Source organism: Suricata suricatta, chromosome 17 (assembly GCF_006229205.1).
Source record: "Suricata suricatta isolate VVHF042 chromosome 17, meerkat_22Aug2017_6uvM2_HiC, whole genome shotgun sequence".
Classification (NCBI taxonomy): Eukaryota; Metazoa; Chordata; class Mammalia; order Carnivora; family Herpestidae; genus Suricata; species Suricata suricatta.
In genome coordinates, this window is record NC_043716.1 from 28,491,235 (window position 1) to 28,517,020 (window position 25,786).

The 25,786-nt window shown below is 41.8% G+C and overlaps 1 protein-coding gene across 1 annotated transcript in view; it reads right to left on the reverse strand.

Moving 5' to 3' along the window:
- The window catches only part of ANKFN1 (ankyrin repeat and fibronectin type III domain containing 1), a 148,392-nt gene that overhangs the window by 73,186 nt on the left and 49,420 nt on the right, over nt 1–25,786 (reverse strand). The window lies entirely within an intron of this gene.

Sequence of the window (25,786 nt, forward strand, 5' to 3'; positions counted from 1 at the left end):
TTTAATATATACATTGTGTGTGTGTATATATATATATATGTATATGTATGTATTGTTTTCCAAAATGTTTTATTATGCTTATGAGCTCCTAGCTCTTGAAGAAGCCAAGTCTCTGAAAGTTAACTTGGAGAGGTTTTGTCATCAGAGAATAATATTGCATATAACTGGCTAAAGAAAGAAAAGGAAATCACTGGGGAAATTATCACAAACAAAACAAAATGAAAATTAGTAGCAAACATGCAAGGATATCTAGAAAAAGCAAGGAATACAGGAAAATTCTGGAAACAGAAATATCCTTGGTTGCCACTGAGACATGCGTAACTGAGTGGTGTGGCGGAGCTCTAAGTGGAAGGATGAGACTCCTGGGTGTCCGATTCCAGGCTAAGGATTCAGGGAGATTTCCTAAAAGAAGAGTTAAGGATTAGTGAGATTACCACCAGATTATCTGGCAAGTGATTAATGAAAAGTTGCTCAAAGATACAATCTTTAAAATTTTGTAAGAAATGATTTATTTTTGAATAATAACTTCATGTTCTCTTGAAATATGTTTTATAAAATATGTTTTAGGTGGAAACAAAACAAAATACAAAGAGAAGCAGCTCTGCCAGGGGATGTGGTGCAGCTTTGGGAGTTAATAGAAAGTGTTAAGCATTTAAGTCTAATTAGATCTTGTAACATGAAAGAGAAGATTCACAGGGAAGGAAGAAAATCCTCCATATTGGAATGGACAGTCTATTCTGGGGGCAACCAACAAGCTTTTCCCTCTGTGTGCTTCATTGGGTTGGCAGACTCTTTTGACATAAAGAAAGGAGCTTCTGGTCATTTAAAAAATAAGGGAGGGAAACGGAGTCAGCAGGAATCACTTTGAGAGCCAACTGGGAATTCTAAGAAGGCAACTTAGCACGGTCTCTCTGGAAAGTTATGTGTAGGTAGTTTAAAGACTTAATATTAAAGCCATGAGAAAATCACTTATAAGCCTGCTCTAAATCCCTGAAGGGCTGGAGCCATGTATATGAAGTTTAAAACTGTATAAGACTTATAATTTTAAGATAAAGATCAGGGCAACTGTTTCTACTTAGGTCTGGGAAATAGAAGCAGGGTTTAATCATGCAATAGCTCATAGCAGTTGAACATTAGCAAGAAAGGTACCAGACAAAACCAAGGTGTTAGTATTTCTGAAAATTTGGCTCTGGCTCAAACTGTGATTCACTGTATTTATATCAAATAGCTATGAATATTTTAAATACGATGCTTTATTATTTTAACAAATATTTCATTTTTATCTAAGTTTTAGAAATGTAGAGTCATTTTGGAAGGAGAGTTCTAGCTGAGCACCTCTATTTACTGGATGGCAGCTACATAAAACGTAGTTTGAAAGCTTAAGGAGGAAAAGAGCCCCTGAAGGTCTGGCCTTGTCACCTGAAGCCTATAATGTGAGGAGAAAAGTCACAGAATCAGGGCAAGAATAGAAAATTCAGGACCAGAAGCGTTAGGATACACAATCAGGACCAAGTCTAAAGCTCAGGTAAGCTTCCAGCCTCTTGGTGTGAACTGTGTGGATAATCTACCCTGCTTCAGCCAGTAACCTTCTGAGATGGTGGAGACTTGATTTTTATGCAAAAATCAAGGTATAAGGAGATAACATTACAGCAATGTCTAGTTAATTTCTATTTAATTGATAAACCATCTAAAATCTGCTGTTGTCCAAGGTTCTCCCTCAAGTCTGAAAGCCCTGACAGCCCAGAGCTGTTGTCCTGTGTGCACATCAGGAGGAGTTTTACTGTGAGAGTTCTAGTCCTGCTTCATGCCCAGGCTCTGCTGGAATCCTTCACCTTAGCCATATATCACTTGACCTCAGACCCATTGTTTTTGTGTGTTTTTTTTTCTCTTCTGGGATGCTCTCCTCTTTCCCCAAATTATCTTCCCCTTCATTCAAACAGGAGTGGTTGAAAGTCCCTTTCCACAGCTTTCCCTGGCTTTCCAGCGGGAGCTCCTTTGCCATTTTCCCATAATAATTTTAATATGTGTCTCACTGTTGCACTTGCTTTATTTGTTTTGTGTTTATTTTCTAAGAGATCTCTGTAGTCTGTACTTGCTTTGAGGGCAGGGGCCATGCTGGATGAGTACCAGTTTACGAAGCGCCTGTCATGGCGCCTAGCACAGCATAGGTGGCTCAGTAAATGGTGAGGGAGTCGATCCCTTGACTCCGGACTTTGGAATGTTTAAAGTCTAAGGTAGGCAGAAATCTGAAGCCAGTACATAAAGAATAAGAAAATAGTGTCAGAATAGGGAAAAAAAAAACAAACCCACAGAAAGAGAACAGAAGTTGCTTAAGCTGCCCAGTAAGTGGTTGGGGTGGAGATTAATTCCGGGCCTCCAGATTCCCAGCATCCCAGACTCTTCACTTGTCCATACTGCTGCTCAGGAACCAAAAAAATAAAAAGTTTATTTCCTGTTCCCTATCAGCAGTTCAGTGGAACCAAAACGGCATTCTTACTGGCCACACTCACCCCGGCGCCTTAGCTAATGAACGGAATTTGGCTAGACTGCCCAGCCCAGCACCAGAGCATTATGAAATCCTCCCCGATCCATCCAATTGTGCAGTTTCTAACCTTTGAGGCCGACCATAGCACAAGAGCAAGAAAGAGGGAGTGAGGGACGTGCCGAGAAACCCAGGAAGAGATCAAATACAGTTGTTTCTAGAGATGAGAAGATGTGTCTTGCTGAAGCATGAACCCACTCAACACTTGTGGGTTTGAAATTGGGAACTGACGTGAAAACTCTGGATCTGGGAATTCTGTTTAGCTCTGGCAGAATTCGAGGTCAGAGCTGCTCGCATTTTTTTATTTTAAATTCCCCTGGTAGTCCTAGGAGCGGGGGGCATGCATTACTTTCAAACAAGAATCTTTATTGTTTGCACAGCACACAGTCTTCCAGTTAATTAGAAAAACATTTTTTTTCCCAAATTAAATTTCCCTAGAAAAACAATGATTTAAATTAAGGGCAAAAAGCTTTTTTTTTTTTTTTTGACAGTAGTAAAGCCTTCTTGCACCCACTACTTCTAGAAGATTAAAAGCAAAGTTGGAATCAGAGGGCTGTTTCATTTATTTATAGTCAGATTCTGCAACCACAAAAATGATATGTCCCTATCTGAATGCGTTGTGTACTGTCATAGTTTTGCCTGCTATATGACAGAGTGGCACACGGATACAGAACAGAAACAGGGATGTCCAGAAATCAGGGTTTTGGAAAGTACATAATAAGCACTGCAAGTAACCACAGTCCAATCCATCTGCATCTTTATTTCCCCTCTAATAGTTTACCCGATTATGGCTCTTATCTAACTATTTTCTGTCTTGATCCCCTTGGCTTTCTAAATGAAAGGTGTTATCATTTGTATGATTCTTACTATTGCAAGTAGTTTTTTCTCTCTTTCCAAGCCTGGCACAATGTGTTTGTTGAATGAATACCAGTCTTCCAGAGACCCAGGTGCTGCCAGCCTTCACCTCTTCAGAGAGCTTCACCTCTCATGTACTTCTTTGGGCACTTAACCAGGCATGCCTCCAAAAAAACTTTCTTTAGTAATTTCTGCCGTTCGGGGCTCAGAAAGTCTGAATCAGTGGCACCATTAGGGTTACTGGAAGCATAAGTAATCCCCATGCCCCAGGTCCCTTTTCTTTTTTCATTTATAGGATATATTTCCTTGGCAGATTCACCTCCTGGTTTTTCCAGAGCATTTAGGAGTTGGGAAGAGGTCACAGATTTATCACAGAGTGCAGAATCCACGCATCATGGTACGTCTAAGGTGAGGTGGCGTGATAGAGTGGCTTTGAGAGGTGGCACAAAAATAGGGATATGGGGCAAGTCGGGGCTTGGCCCTCAGCTGTGTGTGGAGGGGACAGATGCAGCAGAGCGCTGGGCTGACCCAGCTCACTTGCAAGAATGGATGGTTAGGATCTCAGGAGTTTTGCGAGCTAGTGGTTAAACACAGCCATCATTAAAAATGAAATCATATACAGTTAAAGTGAAATATATTGTATTAAAGACAGTAAATATTTAAAACTTGCTATTCCCTATTTTCCTGCAGTTTGCTGTCATTTATGTTCCTGAGGGTATTGATGTCTGTTGTAGCTGCATAGGGGAAACCCACATCTCTTCCCAGTCATGCTCATGATACTATGTTGGTAGCTTGGAAGTGGCCATGGTAGGAATAGTTACACCATAAAAATCAGAAATCAGGTCTTGATTTTTTCCTTTGTGAACTGTTTAGATCAGGTATTGGCAAACTACAGTTCCATAAACTAAATCCAGCCTCAGTCTGGTTTTGTGTGGCCCAGGAGCTAAGGATGGTTTTAGTTTTTACATTTTTAAAGGATTGTTAAACATGTGCATGCATGCGCGCACACACACACACATACACACGCACGGAAGAATGTGTGACAGAGATCATATGTGGCCCACAAAGCCTAACAGGAGAAATTGCTGATCACTAGTCTAGACTTAAGAAAGCGATGAAGAAAATGTTAATATGCAGGTTAAAATCTCTGTGGCTATTTCATTGTGAATAGCACAAAAAACCTGAGGAAATATTCTTCTAGTACTTAAAAATTTTTACTTGATTCAACAAAGAAGTTGCGTATGCCACTGATCAACAAGTGAAGTTACATATACTATCAGTAAAATTTATAATAGACTTATGTGTAAGTACACACACACACACACACACACACACACACACACACAAACACACACACTCCCCCCACTCCCCTAGAGAGCCAGTTGTTAAACATTTAAATACCACTGAATAAATGCTAGGTGATTGCTTAGACAGATTCTAAGGGTGGATGTATCCTGACTAACAGGGTAGAATGTGGGGGGAAATAGATTTCTTAGGCATAATATAAGTAACATTCTGTTACCAGGAGGCAAGAATGAGGTATATAAACCCCGTTAGGAGCAGGAATGGTACAGTGAGGGAATCTGAGGCAGAAGTTCAGTTACCAAGCAGTCACCACTGGGGAGGTCTGCCCAGTGGCCAGGCCCCAGGCACTGGGCAGTACAGGTGCCCAGGCTTCCTGCGTCAGCTCTTCCAGCCCCAGCCAGGGGTGGCCCAGAAAGTGGTGCAGCACACAGCCTGCAGGGCGGGCATCCCTGGACTTGACTGCAACCAGGGTGGCAGCGTCGGGCTGCCATGCAGAAACCCACATGTCGACTGTACGTATGACAAGACACACCAGCCCAGTACTCCTGGACTGAGCTCCATTCCTAAACTGGATGATCTGGGCTTCATTAGTATTATATTCTTTATTATATTGTTATTATACATTGATATTGTATTTTATTTCATGATGATCTGGGCTATATGTGTGGGCACTTTTAAGACACTCTGGACTGAAAATAGGTACACAGGTCATTAATTCAGACACTTTAGACTTTTGCTTTTGCCCTGGAACACTGTCATATCCTTGAGTTATAGGATGTCCAGACAGATTTATGCTTGTTTTAGAGTCCTTTTAATAGTGTCCAGATAATAATTTTATTAAGAAGTATAAGCTTTTTAAAGGCTGCAGTGGATGTACTGAACAATAGCAGAGACTCAAAGAGCTGAAGGCTGGGACTTGAGAATAGGAGGCATCTAATGCCCCTTCCACAGGGTAGGGCCTTCCCCTGGCTGAGCTTCCTGCAATGCTGAGATTTTTGTTTTGTTTTATTCCCAGCAGAGAGATGCCCTTCTTGCTTGCAGGGAGAGAGCTCTAGCAAGCTACTTTATGTTTTCAAAGGGCACAAAGCAGAGAAATGCAGCAGCAGCTGTCTGATTTCTTCACACAAGGTCCATGATATGTGGCCAATTCCCAGATTTCTGAATCCTTTTGGGCCCTCACAGAATTAAAATAACCAGCCACGGGGGCAAAAGCAACAACAGACGAGGAGCCTGCAATGGGAGGCCAGCACTGTTTGGCTGTTCATCCATCCTACTGCACCCATTTCACACCCCATACTCCTCCTTGTAACTTTATGTAATTAAAACCCTTGAAGGCAGGACCCTGCCATACTGATCTCTGGACACCCACCCCACTCTCTCTCATAGGAGTGTGCAGTAGAAGCTCAGATGGAGGAGGTCTGGCTTCTACAGGGGACAGTCCTCATGGTTCCATTTAGCTTCCTGTGAACTATATGGTAAGGACTCCTTTACCAGGCATTTAACATATTTCTGAGTGTGTACTGCTCCCTGCATTTGCCCTGTGCTCCAAGGAAGGGGAACTGTCACTTAATGAAAATCTACCGATTCTTTTACAGAAAATTTCATCATCTATTTCATACAACAGTCCTCCAAGATGGACTAAGGTGCTCATTCAGTCTTTCTACCAGTTTAACAAGTGGCAGATCTGGGAATTAAAGCACAGTCTGTGTGAACCCCAACCCCCCCACAACTTCCTCGTGCGCCCTGGCCTTCTCCACCTGCTAGTCACAGTCCATTGCTCCCACTTGTTCTCGTCTCTCTTTAGATCTCCAAACAAGTGAGGCTTTTTCCTCTCACACGTACTGTTTATTTTGCCAGAAATGTTCTTCCTCTTTCTTTCTGACTTTCATCTCATTAAATATCCCTTCCTTTTCCCTCAGCAATCAGTGTAAATGTCACTCCTGCTCATAAGCCTTCTCTGGTCCCAAGCTACCATGAAGTCCCCGTTACATCTCCTGGACCACCAGATGCTGTCCCTGTGTAGCCCTGTGAGTGCAGTTCTCTTTAGTCCTGTAAGCTCTGTGAGGACGCGAACTATATGTGTACGTATATCCACAGCTAGCATATGCCATCGCATAGAGTAGGTCAATAAAGACTTATTGAATCGATGTTAGTTTATTGAGCAGCCAGGCTGTGGGATATGGAGAGGCAAGTGACATGGTCCCTGGCCTCAAGAAGCTTACAGTCTCATGAGTTTTCAGATGAAGACAGGAGGTTTGGAGAGGTCAGGTCTACCTCAGAACAGAGTTCCTTCCCCATCACCATACGGACTCTTCGGAAACAAGTCACCTTTCCAGCTTGATGTCTCTCCCATTCACTCTCGTCAAAAACCTACCCACATGAGAGAGGCTTAGGCTCCTTCCACAGCAGCTCACTCTCTCTGATTTCTGACAGTAATTGTATCTGTCATTCTTCCTGGTTGAATCCTGTCTATTTTGTATTATAATGATTCAAGCACTTGTGTTTTCAACTCTACCTGCACAGTGCGTTTCAAATCAGTCTACTTTTAATTTCTTTTACATCTATGCTTGTTACTCTTGTCCATATCATCGTTGTTTCACATTGATACGCTGTGATAGTTTCAGAGCTCAACCAATCTTTCTGCCGGTGCACATGCCCCTCACCAGTCCACAGAAGCCAGAACAATCTCTTCAGAGCATAGATTGTATCACAATACTTTCCTTCATTGAAATCTCATAAGTACACCTGGAATAAAATAAAAACTCCTTAATGTACTCTACAACAGGGGTGGGTAAACTGTACAAAAATCCAGGCTATGACCTGTTATTGTCTAGCCTGTGAACTAAGAATGGTCTCTCCACTGAGGAAAAATAATATTTTGTAACATGTGAAAATTATGTGAAATTCCAATGTCAGTGTCCATAACTGAAAGTTTATTGGAATACAACCCCACTCATAATTTTGCATTTTGTCTCAGTGGCAGAATTGAACAGTAGTAATACAGACCACATGGCCCACAAAACCTAACATCTTTACTGTCTAAACTTCGTAGGACGAGTTTACAGACTCCTAGTCTACAAAGAGTCATGATCTGACTCGTCCACTTCTCCAAAACTCCATGTCCTGTTATTCTACCCATCTTCCTTCATTGACACTTTTTTTAATTTTTTAAATTTTTTTAATGTTTACTTATTTTTGAGAGAGAAAGAGAGACAGACAGACAAACGGCATGAGCAGGGGAGGGCCAGAGAGAGAGAGAGGGAGACACAGACTCTGAAGACAGGCTCCAGGCTCTGAGCTAGCTGTCAGCACAGGACCCGTCGCGGGGCTCAAACCCACAAACCACGAGATCATGACCTGAGCCGAAGCCGGACGCTCAACTGTTAGAGCCACCCAGGTACCCTTTTCATCGGCACTTTCTATGTCTCTAACTTCCCAAGTCATTTCTGCCAAGTTCATCCTGCACCTCACTCCAGTACATTATCCTCTACTCTTGTGTTTTTAACATTCATCACAGCCTGAAAGTATTTATTAATTTACTTGCTTACCCAAGAAAATATGAACTACATGAGCTTGTCTGCTTTTCCTCACTGTATCCCCAGGGCCTACAAGAGGATATGCACATTGTAGGCATTCCAAAAATTGTGCAAAATGAACATTTTATCTTCCCTATAAGTCCTTCAGGGAAGATACAGTGTCTGACTCATTTCTGCATCCCCCACAGTGGCCAGTATTGTGCCTGGTATGGAGTCATCATTCCACAAATAGCTACTGACCAAATAAAATGCCAGTCACTTTCTCTTCCTTCTGGGACAGAGTGAGAAGACACCTGCTGTCAGCAAGACCCCAAGAAACAAAAAGTGCGTCCAGTGTCTTTTTCACCTCATCTACACTCCACTGTTTGAGGGCACATTTTAAGGAGGGGCCATGGATTCCAGAGAATTCCTCAGAGAACTGTGACTGTGGGTACATCATGTGTCCCAATCAAGGGTGTTTCTAGTTGATGCGGAAGCTAGGATAGGTGTTTTCTGATGATGGGAAAGAACCATTGGCAAAGGGTGGAGTTGGCAGTCTTTCCTAAAAAAAATTGCTCTAGTCATTCTTTTTTAAAGGTAATAGATTACCTTTTAAAATACAACAGGTGTAAAATGTTACAAAAAAATAAAAGATAAGAAAATTCTGAATTAAACAAAAACTGATAATGACTTATAGAGGCTAAGGCTTAGGGATCTTTGGAGGATCATGGGAAGATATCTATCAATATTTATTGGGGAACTGTCCTTTACTCCTAAATAAACAACTCGCTCAAGGCCACAGAGCCTATCAGTGCAGGGTCTGGATTTGAATCCCTGTCTGTTTTGTCTGCTTGCCAAGCCCATATGAGGAGAAGATGATAAATGGACGAACAGCCATATTGAGATCTTTTCAGCTGGATAAGCACCAACTGTGAAAAGCTTGCAGAAAGTGTTTGCAATATTTGAAGGCAGGGGCTCCTCCTGGCTGGCACCTCTGTCCCTTTCCCCCAAGGTCCCAGGTTGTCTCTAGTACTCTGATTTCCTTGTTGTGGCTTCAAGAGGGAGAGAGGGTTGGGGCAGTAACTACGGAGCAGAACAGGGGATTGTACTGATGCCGGGCGACCATGAGTCTCATGAAGGTGTTCTGTATTTTCATGTCAGTTACATATGGCTGTGGTGGCCAAGATAAGTACTGATTGAAAAAAAATAAATAAGTAAACAGCAGTGTAAACAGTCACAGAAGTCTCATGTAAATATAACTTGAGCCTGGTTCATGTTCTGTAACTCCACCATGCCAAATCTTCCTCCCTCTCCCTTTGCGGTAGGATATTCTGGCCCTCCCCAGTCCTGTTTCCCCTCTGGCTAGAGACAGTTAGGCAGAGGTGAGGAATAGGATGGATGACCTGGGAACAGACCAATTCCAGAGCAGGAGTGGTCCCCCAGGATCCAGAGGAATGTGTGGGAGAACGGAAATAAATAAGAACGAACCAGACCACCTTCGGAGCAGTCAGCCAGAGCCCTCCCCCTTTTGTCTCACTAAGGGGAGTGTGCTGTTTGGCGTGCTTCCCTCCTGTATTTGTTTTCACATTCTACTGTAAATTACTCAACAAGGTGCCTTATTGACCCTGAAAAATCCAATCTTTAGATTTCTCCCATCAAGGCAAGAATAAGCCTTGCAGAGCTCCCCAGGGGGACAAAGAGCCCTGTCTTCCATTCCCAGACCCAGCTTCTGTTTCTGTGTGGATGATCAGAATGGCTGATGTTGAGGGCACAGACCTCAATATGCACATTTGGGAGTTCTTTACTTGGGGCCCAAGAATTCCAAATGGGCTTCAGGGGATCTAAGAAAACCCTTCATACTGTAAGGAACATAGGTGTATCTGAGGGATCCCCCTCAAGGGATCTAAGAAAACCCTTCATACTGTAAGGAACATAGGTGTATCTGAGGGATTCCCCCTCAGATCCCTGTGAAAGGCTACACACCACAGTGTACAATGTATATCCTAGCTGGAGCTATTTAAAGGGTCTAATTACTTTTCTTGGGGGTAGTGCCATAGTTATCTTAATTTTGTTTGTGGCCTTTGGGTTCTACATTTCTCCTTATGTGGGATATATCTAATGAGTCAGTAGCCTGGACCTACAGTGTATAATGTTGAGAATTTTTCAGCTATTCTGTTTAATGGGAGGATTCACTCATTCCTTTTATCTTGGTCCATGGGAGCTACTGGCACATAGTAGGTTCCTGATAAGCATGTCTTAGATGAGTAGATGCAATGATTGCTAAAGAAGACTGTCACATTCACAGTTACAAAGGAAGAAGAAAACTGCCACTTTGAAAATATTTAAAAGAGGTCACCCACTGTGGGGAGGATGAAGGTAAGAAACTCTTCAGATTTTGCAGAATCCTTTATCTATTCTAAGACAACAAGGTGGGATAGGAAAGTCATTGGCACTATTTCAATCTTGGGAGTAAGATACTGGCCCATAGACAGGAGAGAAAGAATTATGTGGACTTATTGGCATGAAACAACGCATAATAGGGTCTCAATAAATATAGCTGAATGTATTGAATTTTCAAACTATTGGCCCAGATCCAACACCACACTAATTGCTGGCATGTTTTGGATAAGAAGTCATATCCAACTTTCAATCTAGTGCTGTTTGGCGGATTGATTTATCACACTTTTACTGACTCTCTAGGAGGGACCAGATTATGTAAAGCTCTGGGGATGGGATTATGAATAAAGTCTGATCCTGCCCTCAAGACAATGGGAGTGCAATGGGGGCAACGGACAAGTCACTACAAGGTTCTAAGGCAATATGCGGAGTCTATGAGAGAAGCAGGCTCAGAGTGGGGGGCACCCTCAGCAGCCTGAGGAGAGCGTGGTTAGGGACACCTTTCTGGACAAGCTGACTCCTGACAGGGTCCTGAAGAGTGTATAGGTCTGCCAAGGGAAGAGAGAGGTCAGAGACATTCCAGATAGAGGTTTCTGTGAGTGCAAAGGCACTCTGTGAGTGCAGGGAATTGTGGGGCAGTTACCAGGAACAGAAGAGGTGAGGTGCAATGGGAGTGTGACTTGAATCAGAGCAGAGATTTGACAGCAAGGCAAGATCCCATCATGCTAACGTATTTTGAAGGCATTTTGGAGCTATTGATAGATCAGACCATTATATGATCAATTTGCATTTTAGAAAGATGACTCTTGTAGCTTGTGGGAGAAAACCAGAGGAGATAAGGCTGTAGTCAGGGAGACCAGGAGTATCAGTGCTGTGATCCCTGTGGGATGCAATACCAGCTCAGCGTTGGCATCTCACCGTCTGTGAAGAGGAAGAAATTGCTTGACTTCTTGTTACCCGCCAAGAGACACCTTTTCCTATCCATTGAGGCATCTGTGAACCAAATTTTTATGTAAACCTAAGTACTTGGCCTCTCAACCTCTTATAGGAAATGGTGAATAGTGGACCTTAACTACTTTTTTTTTTTTTTAACTAAGTGCTATTAGCAACACTGTATATTTTTAAATTTCCAAATCAAATATCGTGGTCATACAAAACCCACGCTGTCTCTGCAGGTGTATGGAACTGGTCTCAGCTTTCCTCAGAGCCCCCTTGCTCACAGTAATAAAAACAGTGACATCTCCCTGCTCATTTACTATTTATGTAGTGGTTGCCATCTCAGTTTTACACATGCAAAACAGAGTGGGTTGGGTCTGAGGTGAGTTGGAATCTCCTTTGACAGTAGTTTTTTGGGGGGATACTTTCATCCTTAATTAACTTTCAAAACAACACTCAGTGGCAAGAGATCAAAGAGACGCTGTTACCACTGGGCTGCTGACCCTGATATTTTTCACCCAAAAGCTGTCCCTTGATGAGCCTTATTAGGGGTTGGAGCAAACACAGAAACAGACCAGTGAGATGTACTTCCACATGTGGTTCCTCGCTGAGGAAGAGAAAAGGAGGCAGAAGGAACAAAGGAACCAAGGAAAGTAAGACCGCGGCTGGTCCTTGTCTGCCTCTCATCGCAGAGGGAACATCTTATGGCTTCCTAACGTCTTCACTGTGCAACACTTCCTTCCGCATTTGTCTCACGTGGGTGTTCCTTGTAAGGCACTTTTCCTGTTTTAGTCGTGAAGTCACAGTTTCTGCAGGCCTGCGTGTGCCATCCAAGCTGCACGCTGGGAATGAGCACAGCCTCAAGTTTTGAATCCAGGACAGTCTGGGCTCGGAATCCAGTGCCTCATTCCCACACAGCTAAATGGCACTTTGGCAGGTATGAAAGGTGAGGAAAACAGTTGCTGAGAAGGACTCATGGAGGCACCCAGGTTTGTAAGTGTCGGTTTTGAGAAGACCTGACAGGTAACCCTTCCGAATTTTCAGTTAGCTATAAGATGAAGGTCCACTTCCACAGACCAGCTTTGGGGCAGGGCGTGACACCTTAGCACCGCAAATGGCTCACCCCCAGTGTGCCCACCCACTTCCCCGCAGGACCCTGGAAAAACATGACGGATTTAGATTTAGAAAGGTTTTGATACTCCTTCAAGTGCAAATCTCTGGGACCGATTCTTACTGCTCAGGTGCTTCACCTTCATTAATGATAATACTACACTTTGGTGACACTTTCCAGCTTAAGAAACACCTTCATGCATTCACATTTCCACACAGGAGCCAGCACTCTTTTTGAGCATCTTTAAGATTGGAAGGCACAGTGCTGGGTGACAGGGATGTAAATGAGAATAAGACACCATTTGGGACTCAGCCCAGCAGGCAGATGAATGAAGAGGACGTGGGCAATTACAGTAGGACAAAATGCCCCCTGTCACAGGCAGGTAAACAAGGTGGTGTTCACGTTCTAAGGACCAACAAAATTTGGGAGCAGGACCAGGTAAGGGAAGGTGACATCTGGTCTGGGTTTCAAAGACTGAGTAGGATTTCACCACCCAGAGAAGGGCATTCTGGGGCGAGAGACCACGGGTTGAAAGAGTGGGCATGATAAGGTAAAGGAGAGAGGGTTGGAAGCAGAGCGAAGCAGGAGGTGGGGGCTGGGACTGAGCTGATAGGCGGAGGTCCTTGAATACAATGCTGAGAGTTGGTTTTTACCTCGTGGAAGCCAGTGAAGGCTCCTGAGCAGAAGAATGACATGATAGATTCATGTTTTAATCTGATGACTGGTGTTGATGTAAGGAGGGTCATGGGAAACATTTAAGCCTCACCAGCTCTAACTTCATTCTTTTTTTTTTTTTTAACATTTATTTATTTTTGAAGACAGAGAGAGTGCGAGGGAGGGGCAGAGAGAGAGAGGGAGACACAGAATCTGAAGCAGGCTCCAGGCTCCGAGTTGTCAGCACAGAGCCTGACACGGGGCTCGAACTCACAAACCGCAAGATCATGACCTGAGCCGAAGTCGGCCGTTTAACCACCTGAGCCACCCAGGCACCCCACTGCTAACTTTATTCTTATTCTTGTGTTTCAAGTAAGGGAGCTGATTCTTAAAGTGTTCTAGCAACTTCCTGATGGCTGGTTGGTACAGGTATCACCACCCAGCAGTGCCATTTCTGACTTTAATTCCTATGGTTTCTGCATGCCTGTGTGACATGTGGCCCTAAACCTCCGTTTTCTGTGGAGCATACGGTTTATAGTATCTGGGGCAGTCTGGCCAGCTCAGTCACCACCAACGTCTTGCACAGCAGCGTAGATTTCCTGTGACCATCTACCGTATCTGAGAACAGTGACCTTTCCACATGTTTCCTTTTTTTCTTACTTCCACTCAGTTAACAAGGTGACTCTCCTCAGAGTAATTGCTAGATAGTGTTGACGAACCCGTGAATCACGTCATTGGCCTGCAGCTGTACTGATGGCAGACCCTGAGCTGTCCTGCACAAATCCGCTGTTGGGTTCACCCTCCTAGGACTGGGCCAGGACTCTGGGGACCTGGACAAACGGAGCTGTATGGCCAGAACGTGGTCTCATCCACTGCAGAAAGCCCAGTGGTGGGCTCTGCTTTGAAATTCACTTTTGCAACACCAGATCCGCCACTGAGCGCCAGTAAATGGAAGCAAAATCTAGAGTTCGGGCAGGAGCTAAAAATAATTACACTACTTTAGCTGACCCTTTCAGGAATAGATTCTTCCATTTTTAACAGAGACTAAAAAAGAAAAAAAACCTACAGGAGGTGGTCAGGGCTGAAATCGAATGTTTCTAGCGTCATCAGGGTCATCACTCAGTAACTTATTTCAAGTCATTTTGGATGGTAAGTTCTCACATCAAGGTGTTCATCTGCCTCACCTGTCTACAAAAGTCCTTGTCATTTTTTTTATTCCATTAAGCCTCAAAATAGAAAAATTAACAAGCATCTCAACTTCAGGGTTTTGATTTTTAAAATGAACAAAATAAAAAAGAGACCAAAAAACCCCTAGACTCGTAAATGCAGAGAACAAGGTGGTGGTTGTCAGAGGGGGGGGGGGGGGGGGGAGTGGGTGAAAGGGATTAAGAGCACTTCCGAGAGTCACCAGCACTGAGAAATGTATCGAATTATTGAATCATTGTATCACACCTCAAACTAATATAAAACTGTATGTTAATTATAATTCAACTTAAAAAAAAAACACTTGCAAGCATTGGATACTGATTATTGAGTTACCTAAAGATTTTTAGTAGCATACAAGAAGAAACAGTTGAAAATGTGTGTGTAGGTCAAGGAGGAAACTAAATGCTAAGTGCTGCCTGGGACTGGAGAATGAGAGTGAAAGTTTATTTTAGTATTTACTGTATCAAAATATCTGGCCTTAAACCACACAGTACTGGGGTGCCTGGTAAGCGTCTGACTCTTGATCTTGTCTCAGGTTATGTTCTCACAGTTAATGACTTTGAGCCCTGCATCGAGCTCTGTGCTGACAAGCACAGAACCTGCTTGGGATTCTCTCTCTCTTCCTCTCTCTCTACCCCTCCCCTGCTCATTCTCTCTCAAAATAAATAAACTTCAGAAAAGCAAAACCAAACCAAACCGGCACAATCCAATAATTCTACTAAAAACCAATTTACAAGTAAAAGGCCAAGGAGACACAATAAATGTAGTTATTATAAATATAAGTACTACATATTTGCAAGATGTAGTCTCATCATGCTGCTATGAAATTTACTTTTAAAATACATAATTTTAAATTATAAAATTTAAATTATAATAACTTACCTGATTAGTATTAGGAGACAATTGACATAGGAATTTGCATTAAAAAGATTTCATTTTTCAGAAGACATTGGAAATCTCTGTTCTAAGTGTACCCATCATTTCACCTATTTAAAGGATAAAACTAAAGGTTTGAAAGTGGCAGATTTCTTTCTTAAAAAACAAACAGGTGGCATCATACATGGGAAAAGTGCAAATACTACCAAAGTTTATATTCCCTCTTAGCTTGCTTCCCTCAGGCCACCACTGAAACCTGTTCTGGACTCTGCTTCCAGATATTTTCCATCTAGACAAAACAGAGAATAGATTGTGACTAGACTACCAGGGGGACATTGTGTTGTCTCATGTGTAAAATGAGAGCGTACCTGGTGAATTGGATTGTTAAAAGAATGATATGCAAAGTACTTGACAGACTTCGGAAGGGTCTGCAAATATTAACTGATCGTGGGGTCCTAACCTGGAGTTCACAGACCTCTGCAAAATCTAAGGCTTAGCTTCAGAGTGTTTACAAAGGACTTGAAATTTAGACCTGTGTTTTTACTGGGCAGGCAGAGCCACTGTGCTACGAACTTTTCAAAGGGAGAATGATACCAAACTGGTTTAGGACCAGCATTCTAGAGCCTGAGTGCCATTTTCTTGGGGTTGTGCCATATTCACTGAATGTGCATCAAATGAAGGAGAGGATGAAGACTGTAAGCAGGATAGAGTTGCCCTTCCGGCTTTCTACATTTTTCTGGATCTCTCTCCTGCTCTGGCCTTCCCCCAGAACAGTGTCTACATGCTCCTACTGGGCCGGGCATTTCCCTCAGTGAGCCAACTTGCTCGCATCATGTGCCAGCCTTCCAGAATTGCCTCCCTGTATTCTCCCAGTATCAAAACTGTACACCCAGATGCCATGCAGGAAAGTTGATCTTCTAATTAAAAATTAAAGACACACCTCATGATAAATGACTTTACATCAAAGTATGAGTGATGGCTAAGGCCTGACGGCTATTTTCATTTATGTATTTTAGTTAATTTTTCCCCCCAAAGCACTTTCATTTTAACAGGAAGTCAGAAGACAACACAGAATACTTACTTCTGCTACAGAGTTCCCAGGCTTGTTTCCTCCACTCCAGACATCATGGGTTATGGCTTCCCATTAATGCCACACTCCCACTGATGTATCCAGGGTACTGCACAGCTACGTGCACCCTGGGGATAATTTTACCTCTCCTCTGCTCAAGAAATGTAAGTGAGTGCGCGTAATAGTATATCAATAACCTTGAATTCCTTATGACATTAAAAAAAGGCACTTTTATTTTTGCCAACTTCACTACTCCAGCTTCAGCATCATAACCATTAAACTATTTGCTATACACTTCATAGTGTATGATCACAACACTGGTGTGACACTATTCAAATAGTAGAGCCTTAATTTTCAGTTGTTGAATGGGAGCTGGAGCTAGTTTAAGATGGCAGATTTTTCCAGTGCTCCTCAAATTATATTCCCTCATTCATATTCCATTCACTCATTCATTCATCCAGCCATCTATTTGTTCATTCTCGCTGTTGGAAGAAGATGAGAGGGAAACCACATGTACGAGGGCATGAGGCATGAGACATGAGACTGTATGAGGAGTCCCAGGTAGAGTGAGCTGCTGTGTGGTTTTAGTTCTGGAATGGAGAATGACAGGTGGTGGGAGAAGAAGCTGGGAGTGTTAGGGCCAGGTTTACACGTTAAGGAGTATGGACCATGTAGTCACCACAGAAAGCGGGTCATGCTCAAATGGAATTCTTAGAAACAGCTCAAATCTGATTCTTAGAATCAGATTCTCAGATTTATGTCCCTTAAAATCATGGCCATAGTCCTGGAGAAGGGGGGCCAGTGGGCTGCTCCCATGCACTTACTAGGGGTTGGCCAACTGACATGTTGCTTCCCATTATCCACCCAGTTAGAAATGCAAGGATAAAGGAAGGAGGGAAAGAAAAAAAAGACATGCAGGGATCTGAGGGCTGGGGTGTGAACCTCTAGTGCCAGCAGAAGTACAAGGGCCTAGGAGCCCTCAGCATGTTCCTCTACTCCCGGGAGATCAGAGTTGAATGAGCTCCCCTTGCTGAGTGTTCTCAGCTTCTGCAAACCCAAGAAATCTCACCATAGTCCTATAAGTTGCTCAGATTATGGGCTAGGCACATTAACCCCTGAGGTCCCCAGCCTGGGCTTCAGGTCTCTTTTACTAAATGCTATCGAGGACATAATAGTGAATTGGGAGCAGGGATCTAGAGATTTTATCTCAGCTCTGTGACTTCAAGCAAGTCCACCTACCTTTCTGGGACTCACTTGCCTTTGTTTTAAAAAAGAAACTGCTTTTCCTTGGTTGGTAAATTCTAAAACTCTGGGTTTTTTTTTTTTCTATGTTATTCATATTTCATATGGCTGTGATTTCTGGTTTTATCTTGCTTTTTAGAACTCACTACATCATTTTATGTTAAACCCTTTCTAAACCTGATTTTACATATTTTCATTTTTAATGCCTTTTATTTTTATCAACGTTTTAAAACAAATGATCATCTCAAGACCACTGAAATTTTTTAAAATATTTGTGAGAGACAAAGATAGTGTGAGCAGGGGAGGGGCAGAGAGAGAGAGACAGACAGACAGACAATCTGAAGAAGGCTCCAGGCTCCAAGCTGTCAGCACAGAGCCCAACGCAGGACTCCAACCCATGAACCATGAGATCATCACCTGAGCCCATCAGACGCTTAACCAACAGAGCCACCCAGGCACCCCTAAGACCAGTTTATTAAAAATCCCAAATCTTCTGTTAACTTTTCCTGGATCTTGATTTTCCAGAAGTAGATCAGACAACATGAGCAAAAGATCTGTAAAGCTAAACCTTTATCCTCCAATCTCAAAGAACATCAAACCAACACAAATGCATTCTTTTATCTTTGTTAATTCCTTACCAAATAAAGAATTTACCACCACAGTGTCAGATAAATTTAACTGTTGAAACACGGGAGAATAAAATGATGAGAAAAGAAGGTCAGTTTAAAAGGATACCACTAGACACCACTTAATAATGGCCAAATAAATTCACTTGGAAAGTTTGCGGTAGTTCTGGCAAACTATTTCTATTAAGTAGCTAGAACTATTTATGTGAAGATAACTCATATAGAAAGAAATTGGAGTCCCTCTTCCCAACTAACAAAGCAAACAATATATCCTTATTCACAGAACCCGTCAGTAGGAAAGATGAAGCCTCCAGGAAGTGCTTTCCCTCCTGTATGTACAAAACTGCATTAACATCTAACTCATTGCAGAAAAAAAAAGAATAGAGACTTTGAAGAATTCTAGTAAGTTCTCAGGAATAACAGGAAGATGTTATTCTCAGGGCAAAGAAAATGGGAAGTCTGTCATTTGGGGCTTCAACTCTCAACACTGGCCTGGCTTTTCTCTTGCCTATCATACTGTCAGTTCTTATTTTTTAATTATATATTATTCAAGTCACTGTGGCTCCATTTTATGACTCTGAAAACAGCAGAAACACTGCCTTCCTATTTTCAGAAGAAACTGAGGCCAGGATAGTTAAGTCCTTGTTCAAGTTCACGCTAATAAGTAGAGGAATGTAGAAAAAAATTCAAAATGAATGAGGAAGGGGATTGTGACTACTTGCATTTCAAAATAGTACCTGTTCGTTGAGGGTGTCATGCTAAGTGAAGTAAGTCAGGCAGAGAAGAACAGATACCATATGTTTGCACTCATAGGTCTAACAGGAGAGACCTGGCAGGGGACCATGGGGAGAAGGAAGGGGGAAAGAGAGCGGGGAAGAGTAAGGGACACATATCAAGGGAGACTACTGAATACTGAAAACGAACCATGGACTGAAGAGGGAGGGGGAGAGAGGGAGGAGGTGATGGTCATGGTGGGGGGCACTTGTGGGGAGAAGCACAGGGTGTTATATGGAAACCAATTTGACGATAAACTATTATAAAAAAAATAGTACCTGTTCTTCCCTTATTCAAGTCACGTTTTAGGAATAAAAAAACCCCTAGGCATAATAAGAGTATTACTGTCATGATTTTGTTAACTGGGGGTAACTTGGCTTAATGAGGAGGAGCGAGGCTATTTGAGTCTCATTTAAAGAGACACTGATGAGCTTCTGTAAGGCTCTCCTCAGTATGGGGCAGTTAGTGACCAGGATTTATTCAGGTGTCATGAGGAAACAGCTTTGGAGAATACAAAACTCTAAAATGAATTCTTTGAAACAAAACAAGCAAAAGAAAAAAAGAGAAACAAACTCAGAAACAGAGAGAGAGAGAGAAAGGGAGGGACGGAGGGGCCCAAATTGGGGCTCAATCCCATGACCCCGGGATCATGATCTGTGCCAAAATCAAGAGTCAGATGCTCAACTGACTGAGCCACCCATCTGTCCCCACCTGAAGTTAATATGACACTGTGAACTATACTGGAATTAAAATGCAAATATATATATTTATATAAATTATATAACATATTTATATAAATACATATAATATATAATATATATGCAAATATATGTGTATATATAAATGAATTCTTCCAATGGAAACCTCTAAAATTTTTGGCATTCTCAAAGCAGTTTTGTAATCATTACTTGTGGAAATCATCCCATTTATGTTTTTTTTGGCATAAATTGGAAGGAAATATTTATTTTTAAAATAATGTATATAACATTAACAGAAATAAAAATAAAATATTTGCTAGTGATCATGAATACTAACAAGTGAAATAATTTTTCTTTTTTTCTTTTCCCTTCCACATTTAAGTCCATGAACCAATTTGCATCAATTTCTATACAAGATTTGAAACTCAGGGTAAAGGTGTTTTGCTTTGTTTTATCGTTTTGTTTTGCCTGGAGACATCCAAATGCTGCAACACCATTTGTTGAAAATGTCATCTGTTGGCAACGGGACTGCTTTGGGACCTTTATAAAAAATAAGTTTGGTGTTTTTGTGTGGCTCAGATTCTGGGATTTCTTTGTGCCTGTCCTTCTGGCAAAACCACACGGTCTTGATCACACAGCGCTGCAATGAAGTCTGGGATCTGGGTAGACTAATTCCACCCCCCTGCCCCCCATATTCTGCTTTTTTAGAGTTACTGTAGCTATTTTAGTTCCTCTGCCTTTCAAAAAACATTTTAAAAAGCATTGTCTGTATCTACAAAAAAATCTTGCTCGCACTTTGATAGGTTATTCTGCAGGGCATAGCATTCTGGGCTGACAATTCTCTTCTTGAAGTGCTTGGAAAATATTGTTCTTCTTCTGGCCGAACTCCATGGTTTCTGATGAGAAATCCGCTATCACTTGAACTGTTTTTCTCCTGTGGGTCAGGTGGTGTTTTTCTCTTGTGTTCCAGAGTTTTCTTGTCTTCAGTTTTTAGAAATTTGACTGTTTTGTATCTGGGTGTGGATTTTTTTGTTTGGATCCTATTTGGGGTTTGCTGAGCTGTTTGAATCTGTAGGTTTCTGTCATTTGCCAAAATCGAGAAGTTTTAAGTACTTAAGTACTTTTCTGGTATTGCCCTTTTCCTCCTCTCTTCCTGTTACTCTAATGACACAAATGTTAGATCTTTTGTTATCATCCCTCTGGTCTCTAATGCTCTGTCTGTTTTTTTCCAGCTTATTTTCTCTTTGTTCTTCACACTGGGTAGTTTCTATTCTTCTGTCTTCCAGCTCACTGATTTTTTCCCCACTGTCCCTTCCATTCTGCTGTGGGGCATATCCACTGAGGCTGGGGTTTCGGCAATTGCACTTTTCAGTTGTACTATCTGCATTTAGTTTTTCTTTATATGTCCCATTTCTTTGCTAAGACTTTCTGTTACTTTGCTTGGGCTTTTTATTTTTTCATTTGTTCCAAGCATGAATGTGATTGCCTGTTGAAATGTTTGTCTCATGGCTGTGGACTCTTGTCAGAAAATTCTAACGTCTCTGTGATTCTGTTGTTGGCCTCTGTTGTTTGCCTTCTGTCACCCGGTTTGAGACCATCCTGGTTCTTGCTTTTGCTTTTGTGAGTGATTTTCAGTTGAAGCCCAGACAACATATTTGTGTGTGTGTGTGTGTGTGTGTGTGTGTGTGTGTGTGTGTGTGTGTGTGTGTGAGACCCGGGCTGTTTTATAACACATCCATTTGAGCTGGGATTTTCTAATATCACCCCAATGTTTTTAGCTGTATTTTATAGGAAAAATAGGGAAAATTATGTCTCCTCCATCTTCTGATAAATCCAGGTTGTCTCTGAGTGAGATTCTGAGATTATCCCACTGCAGCTGGGTCTTTGGAATGTCATAGGATGAAGACACAAATTCTAAGATGCAGGCTTAAAAAAATTCTTAATAGCATTTACCTTTCTGTGTTCCTAAGCACCATGATCTCATGAGTTCCTCCCATCCCTAAGATACTAGTCAGTGTTAATTCCTGTGGTCAAACCTACTCTGAAGGGGAGAAGAAACGTTTGTTTTTGTATTAATTTAACCATCTCCACAGAATCCACCGTGCTAATCAGTCAGAGGCCAGTTACCTTTATAACCAGGAAGGATGCCAATATCACAGACTACCTCGGAATTTAGTTCCCTCTTTATTTTTTTTACCTGGCATAAGTATTTTTGAAATAGGTAACGGAAACAAAGCCTTTTGCTAATCCAATCACCTAACCTTGGCATCTCTGGTCCTCTCTCTTCTGTGTCTTTCCCACAAACTCTGTGAGTTGAATGTAGTTTTGGAGATAAAGAATCTGATTGCTCTCTTCCTCACCCACTAGGCTGATACAAGAGCCTGTTCCTGGAGGGTCCATGTAAGAGTTCCCATCATGTTCACAGGTGCCTTTATTCTAATCCACTAGTCAGGCACAGCTCAGCTAATGCATAATAGGAACCCAGACTTAACCAGATGTCTTGAAGAAAAGAAATGGAGGGAATAAAGTTAACAAATACATGCATGTAGGGAGGTAAAAAAATCTTATAAATACCTACAGTGATTTTTGGAAAGACACCCAGAATGTTGTGATGGGCCAAACAATATATGTAGCTATTTATGCTTAATAAAATTCTCTTCCAGAAAGTTTATATTGAAAATATGGTTGCTGTCACTGTAGTCACTGAAAAGAGCCTCTGCAAGATTTGCTAAACTCCAGCTCTGATATTCTTCCAGCCTAAATTATGTCTGTCATAGGCACAGGAGGGTCAAAATGGCCTATAGTTACTGTAGCCAATAATTCTTGTAAAAGTGTTTTAAATTATTTCCTATCTTACATTTATTCCTCTGATACTTTGGTAGTTCTGAGCTGGAAGATACTGGACTCCCCCCCCCCTTTTTTTTCTACTTTAAAAAAAATTTTTTTTAATGTTTTATTTATTTTGATACAGAGAGAGACAGAGCATGAGTGGGGGAGGGGCAGAGAGAGAAGGAGACACAGAACCGGAAGCAGGCTCCAGGCTCTGAGCTAGCTGTCAGCACAGAGCCTGACGTGGGGCTCGAACCCACAAATGTGAGACCTGACCTGAGCCAAAGTCGGAGGCTTAATCGACTGAGCCACCCAGGCGCCCCATTTCTACTTTTTTTTTAACGTTTATTTTTTTGAGAGAGAGACAGCATGACTGGGGGAGGGACAGAGAGGATGGAGACACAGAATCTGAAGCAGGATCCAGGCTCTGAGCTGTCAGCACAGAGCCCAACGTGGGGCTTGAACTCATGGACCATGAGATCATGACCTGAGCTGAAGTCAGACGCTTAACTGACTAAGCCACCCAGGCGCCCTGAGATTGGATTCCCCTTAATTTGAGTCCACAAGTTTAGAAGTCAAAGTCAAATACAAAGAATCTGTTGATCATAAGGAAGCTTTGACTCACAACTGTAGAACAACACAAGCCTGAATATATTTTAATATAAATGGAGGTTTAGTATGATGTTATGGGTACGCCTTTGGAGGAACATGTGTCCTGGCTTCATCACTTACTAGTTGTGTAACTTGGGCAACTTCTTAACTTTTCTCATCTAAAAACTGAGGCTAGATCCTGCCTCATAAGATTGTTGAGAGTATTAAATCAGAAAATGTATTCAAAACATACATTAGCTTGGGCACCATAAGAGCTCAGTAAATACTTCTATTACTGCTACCCCTTCTACTGTATTCCTCACATAAACCAATCAAAGAACAGCACTCTGTTCAAAAGGCCGTGTTTGGTAGCCTGTTTTTATCAGACACAAATTTTCTTTACCCTAATGGAATAATTAAACCCGTCCCAGATTTCATGCTCATGACTGGGTTTGAAGGCAGACACTATTAGAAACGTTTAACCCATCAACTGTTTATTTTTGGAATCCCTGAGCTAGAGAATCCACATTTCCTCCTCTCCCCCTCTCTTCCCCCTTGCCATGTTTGTTTGGTCCTATGCCAGAAGCTTCTTGGGGGTAATTCAAATTAGCATCCATTACAGATCAATCTAGAAAAGCTTGGTTATTTATTGTCAGGCGGATACATGAACCTTGGCAGTTTCAGAAACCAGAGCTAAAGCGATCTTTAAATCAACACAGTGATGTGCTAGGTCTCATGATGGCTTTCATGAAATTACCTCTGAAATGCTAAGTATTTTCTCACTCAGAACCTCACTCTAACTCTATCACTTATACCAAAGATCACACTGTACCTGCTCCTAGCCTTGTAAGTCTTACAAAAGCCCTTGGCCAAAAGCAATAAAATCTGACCTGACCTAATCCAGGAGTTGCAATGGATAATGTGTGTATTTTTCATTCAATAATTTAATGTGGAAATTCACTGCATGTGTCACATATTCCCCATCTTAAAGAGAGAGCTTTTATGGTTCTAATGTTACACAAAAATTAAATACGTAAACACTCTTGTCATGTAAGACTCTTCACTTTCCCCATAGCTTCAGTAAGTGCTACAAAAGGCTCTTTTGGAGAAAGTTGTTATTTCATATAGTGTGGGAGCCTGCTGCATGAAATTCACCCACTATGGTTACAGAAATGATGGCAACAGATATTTTTTCCCTGGCTCCCTGGAAGATCTGAAATAATTTGCCCGCTTGGGCTTACTGCATTATTCTCTGCTATTTGTCAATACAGGAAACAGTGTGGACACTGACAGACAAGTTTTGTTCTTTTTCTCTCTTAGGTGAACCACGGAGCTTTTCTTCTCCTGCACATGGAACACAACGTGTTTCTCAACCTGGCCTTCTTTCCTTAAAGAGCATCCCTTCTGAGCACTCTTCTTTTGTCTGACAGTGAGCTTTCCTTTGCTTTTTCTTCTCTTGACTCACTCTGCTCCCCCTGTATCCCATGAAGTTTATTTTTTTCTTTTGATTTTATTACATTTAATGTTTTGAATAGATCCACAATGTAACTAGTTCTCCATTGATGGGGTTTCTGTATTTTACACTGCATGTAATACCATTACTCTTACAAACAACACTGATATGAATAACCTTGTGCATATTTCATTTTATAAATCTCTAAGTATACTGTAGGATATACTCCTGCTAAGGATTGCTGGGTCAAAAGTTACTTGCATTTGTAATTTTGATAGCTGTGCCACACTGCCTTCCACCTGGGTCATAACAATGTCTTCCACCAGCATCACATGAAAGTGCAAGTTTCCTAGACCCTGATCTACAGAGTCTGTTTTAAAACTTTTGAATGTTTGCCCTCCTGAAAGGTGAAAATTGATACCTCAGGTTCATTTTAAATTGCATTTCTTTTATAATGGGTGACTTTGAACTTCGTTTTATATGCTCAGGGGTCATCTGTGTTTCTTTCTCTATTTTTTTCTTATAGATTTCAAAAGCTATTTATATATCAGAAAGATGAGCCTCTTCCTCTTGTATGAAATGGTATCTTTTTTATGTTGCTTGTAGTTGTTGCTCCTGAAGATAGTTTCTTTTTTCCTAATGCAATGTTTTTAATAGTTTATTGTCAAATTGGCTTCCATACAACACCCAGTGCTCCTCCCCACAAGTGCCCTCCTCCATCATCACCACCTCTTTTCCCCCTCCCCTTTCCCCTTCAACCCTTGGTTCATTTTCAGTATTCAATAGTCTCTCAAGTTTTGCATCCCTCTCTCTCCCCAACTCTCTTTCCCTCTTCCCCTCCCCCTGGTCCTCCATTAGGTTTCTCCTGTTCTCCTGTTAGACCTATGAGTGCAAACATATGGTATCTGTCCTTCTCCACCTGACTTATTTTGCTTAGCATGACACTTTCGAGGTCCACCTACCTTGCTACAGATGGTCATATTTCATTCTTTCTCATTGTGCCATGTAATACTCCATTGTGGTATATATATATACCACATCTTGATCCTTTCATCAGGTGATGGACATTTAGGCTCTTTCCATGTTTTGGCTATTGTTGACAGTGCT